The sequence below is a fragment of the Sinocyclocheilus anshuiensis genome, unplaced genomic scaffold, assembly GCF_001515605.1.
Source record: "Sinocyclocheilus anshuiensis isolate Anshui unplaced genomic scaffold, SAMN03320099.WGS_v1.1 scaffold117, whole genome shotgun sequence".
In the NCBI taxonomy this organism is placed as follows: Eukaryota; Metazoa; Chordata; class Actinopteri; order Cypriniformes; family Cyprinidae; genus Sinocyclocheilus; species Sinocyclocheilus anshuiensis.
This window is the reverse complement of record NW_015536624.1, coordinates 507,265-512,455: the sequence shown is the minus strand read 5'-3', so window position 1 is coordinate 512,455 and position 5,191 is coordinate 507,265.

Here is a 5,191-nt window from a genome sequence, read left to right as displayed (position 1 = left end):
ATTAAATTGATAAAAAATTGAAAGCAATATAAATAATATAATATAATGACTATTTTTTTTAAATAAATAGATATTTTAATAAATAATAATTAGTTTTTTTTATTATCTGAACATTACAATATTATTTATACCTGATAGGATTATTGAAAAACACAATATTTGTCATTATGAACAGCATATTTTTACGTGCAAATTAATTATGCATTTATTTAATTAAATTATTACACAATATGCACATAATATAAATTAATATTTCTATTCAGCAAGGATGCTGAAAAATGATGTCACATATATGCTGATTTGCATATAGATAAATATTTCTAATTATCATCAATGTTGAAAACAGTTATACACCTTTTTCAGTATTATTTGATGACCATGAAAATTCAAAAGAACAGCATTTATTAAAATACTGTACAGTAGATACACATACTGTATATAAACATATAAATACTAGACATACTGCCATGCATAGTCATCATTCTAAAAATTGCTATAGGTTTAATGCAAATTTGCAAATTTTTACATATTCAAACTACATACTTGGCCAGTGATGGAGAACGTACATACTGTATGCCAGTGATAGGCATCATAAAATGTATTGCATTTGTTAATATATTAAAATGTGCATTTGCATCTAGTGAATCTAGCTGAATTCATTTCCCTAAAATGTATTGTTTATTGTCTAGCCTCACATTTTTCGATCGCAAAGAAGTGATTAGCCAATTAATTACTGCAAAACCAGAGATAATACCCTATGCAGGCACATTTTTGAATAGATTATGATTCGTGACGCACTAATCCTAATATCACAAATACATTACAGGATAGAGAGTGCATCACTTGGGCCGTGCCGTTTAATTAGCTCATATTTAGACTTCAATAAATGATAAATATAGCTGCCTATGGTAACATCTGCAGTTATAAAACTCAACAGCATCAAGAATATAAAAAAGAAATAAAAAGGTAATAATATGCATCATTAATCTCCTGTTTATAAAATCTTCTCTCTTCAATTTCAGTTTTAGTGTTTAGTGTTTGTCGCCTGCCAGCAATTAACATGACAACCTCTAGTAGATGTAGTGTTCACTCCTCACCCAGTTACACTATAATCAGAACTGTATAAAATAAAGAGATATCCTAACATAAAGCCCATAAAATAGCCATTAAAGAATAGTTCACCCAGTAATGAACACTGCATCATCCTTTACTCACCCTCATGTTGTTCCAAACCTTTATGACTTTCCTCCTCCTGTGAAACACAAAGGTGATATTTACCAGAATGACTGAGCTGCAATTGATATGGAGATTTTTACCATCAAGCTCTAAGGCGTCCAAGTCATAGATAGATAGATAGATAGATAGATAGATAGATAGATAAATAGATAGATAGATAGATAGATCGATCAATGACACTAAAATAACATTTCACCAAAATGTAGCATTATATCAGTTTAATCCACACCACTCCAGTCCATCAATTAACGTCTTATGAAGTGAAAAGCTGTGTTTGTAAGAAACAAATCCATCATTAAGATGTGTTCTTTAAACCCTTGCTTCTGGTTAAATACAAGCCCATAATAACATTTTCTCAATTAAAAAAGTCAAGAGTTTAAAGTTAAAATGTCTTAACAATGGATTTTTCTTACACACACACTACTTTTGTATTCACAAGACATTAATTGATGGGCTGGAGTGGTGTGGATTACTTGTGGATTATTGTGATGTTTTTATCAGCTGTTTGGACTCTCATTCTGACGGCACCCATTCACTGCAGAGGATGCATTGGTGAAAAACTGATATAATGCTACATTTCTCCAAATCTGTTCCCATGAAGAAATACACTCATCTACATCTTGGATGGCCTGAAAGTGAATACATTTGTGAGCAAATGTTCTTTTTTGAGTGAACTATTCTCTTAATTTAAGTGTTAATATGTGTTAAATGGAGTTGAGAATACTACACTTCTATCGGTAGCTGAAAATACAGTTTTGATCATGCAACACTAAATCAATTGCATATAGACATCTAAAAGGTACAGCAGCGAAAACAGCCAGTTTAATTAGGATATTTAGAAAATGTTTTTGGTGCAATAAAACATTAGGGAACTAGGGAAAGAGAACAGCTACAAAAGTGAAAAATAACCCTTATAAAGTTGCAATTTCTTATTGTTTAAACACCACAAACAAACATCACAATTGATGCATTATCCCACACAATATTATTCATATGAGAGATAAATGCTAAACATCACCCCATGAAATCTTACATATGGATTTATGTATGGCAATATGCCAGAACACAAATAAATAACTGGAGACACGCAGAAAGTGCCGCATCATGCATAAACATGCAGACAAACTCACGCCATAAATCGCATGGCTAATAATAACCTGCTCAATGAAGTACGGTTATGTTGGATCACAGATTGTGAACTCATATTAAACATCTTTCATATTGCTCTCATAAATCCTCCATAACATGTTGTCGTACAGTCATCAGAGGCTCCGTCGAGTTTGTGTTTGCTCTGTTTGTCGGTGTAATTTTCCAGTGTCTAATTGTGAATAATCTCTGATTGTTCCGCCAGGTCTCTGTTTGAATTGAGTGAATCAAGTACCTGTATTTCATATCCACTATCCCCGAGTGTCATTTACAAGTAATTTAGCCGGTGTTATTTATGCAGTGGTCATTTCAGAAAAGCAATCATCCGAGCGCAGAAGCGATTAAAGACAGAAACAGAGGACGGTGGGGGAAGGAGGGTTTGTGTTTGCTGTTATTATCGTTTATATTAAAACTCACTTATGTTCATTATTCAGTTCAGCAGGTTTAAATATTGCAAAATGAGTCTAATGTGCAATTACATCACAAATGGGTTCAGTGAGGGCGACACACACACACACACACACAAGATAATACACACTAAGACTCTGTCTCAAAACCTAGTTAGCTGCCTTATACCTCGTTATAAAAATAAAAGTTTGACTCATCATTGCTTTCAATAGAGTTTTCCATTACCAGAAGGGTTATTATAGTTAACTAAAACTAAATCATCAAAACACCTTTCGTTACGTGATATAAAATAAATTTAAACTTAAATAAAATAAAATAAAATAAAATGAGTTACTTATTTTATTTCATCTAGCTGCCAAGGCAATATTTCTATTTTTCTTTTCTGTTTTCTATTTTTTATTTCTAATATTTTCAATTAGTTCAACTTGATGCACTAAAATAACTAAAAATGAACAAAAACTAAATAAAAATGACAAAAACAGCGAAATTGTCAAAACTTTAAATTTAAAATAAAAACAGAAAATATTAAATAAACGTATTCAAAAATGAATAAATACTATAATAGTATCTCAATGATACAAACATAATGCTGCCGCTAAACAAATAAAGTGCTACTCTATTAAACACAAAAAAATATATACAATAGCAGTGCACACAAATATTTGTGAAAATAATGGCATTTATAATTAGCTTGAAGATTCTTTATTGTACTTTTCAACCAAACCAATTTTTTTTCACTAAACTTGTTGCAATAGCAATTCAGTGTTTTTAAAACAAAAGCTATTTAAAATTTCCATTTTAAGTGAAATAAATTTAAGGCGAAGTACTAAAATTAACTTGTGTAAAATTACAACTAAAACGGACATAAAAATTAAATAAATCTATTTAAAATTATAAAGAAAAATAATGAAATTAATTACATTTAATTAAACTAAAACTGAAATTAAATAAAATATTATATGAAAAACATCAAATAAATGAAGAAAAATGTTTCCTTGGCAGCTACCTAAAATTAAGTTTAAGTAATTAAATTAAATTAAATTAAATTACTACTGAATAACTATTGAAATAAAAAGATATTAAAAAAAATATTAAGAAATATATAAAAAGGCAATAAAAATCTTACAAATATTTAATTGAAATAAAACTGAAATAAAATAAAATGTAGATATTAGATGAAAAATTAAACAAAATTTAGACATTTTGCCTAGGTAACTAAGTGAAATAAATATCAGTTGAAGCATTAAAATTAATGACTGAAATAAAACTAAAACTGAAATAAAAATAAAACTATTCAGCGATATAAATAACAAAACATAATAAAAAAAAACATTTTATTTCAATTAAATATTTTTATTATTTTTATTATAATTTGCTTTTTATATCTCTGAATAGATTTTTTTTCAGTTTTAGATTAAAACAAAATATAAATATTAGATGAAAAAACTAAACTAAATTAGAATTAGAATTGTGGCCTTGGCAACAAACTGAAATAAACTTGTAAGTACAAAATTAAATGACTGACTGAATTAAAAATTAAAATTAAAACTAATGCTAAATAAATTAAAACTATTCAGAGATTTAAACAACAAAACATAATAAAATATAATTTAAATTATAGAATTTAGAATCCTTGACAATATAATATATAATATACTTAGGTATATATATGTGTGTGTGTGTGTGTGTGTGTGTGTGTGTGTGTTAAACTTGACAATATCAAAGGCACATAGCTAAATTACAAAAATGTTAATAAAAGTTGAAAATATAAAGATATCAACAAGCCAACTCAAAATACAAAAACTCTAGTATCATTTCATTGCACCAAAATATCATAAGTCTAAAAACAGTGCCAAAGATAAGCAAGAGAATGAGGTCAGAAGCAGGTATGTAGCAGGATCAGGAGTATGTGGGCAGCTCACTAGGTTTTGGAAGAGAGCCTATAAATGAGAAACAGACATTAGGTTTAGGGCGCCTACACAAACAAAAGGAGAACACTAAACCTCCTGTTGTGTGCCACGAATGAAAGGAACGCGTACAGGTTTGGGCTGATACGAGGGTGAGAATGGCATTGTTTAAGGCGGCGTTGAGTTCTGCGGTCTGCGGCGCGCCGAGACACACTTGGGTTTCCATTCAAAGCCAATTCAAACACCCACAACACATTATGCGATATTTGCAGCATATAATAGACTCCAGTCATTTAGCAGCGTGTCGTCAACAGTTCTTGCAGCCCATAAGCGCAAAGAGACAGAGATCTGTGTGTAATTAACTCAAGACATCCCACAATGCACCGGGCTGAGAGTGGCTCATCTAACATCACCACCTACACACCCAACAAATGCTCAGCAACTCACTCACATGCATCTAAAACAGAATTATTACAGTGTTTGCAAGGCAACAG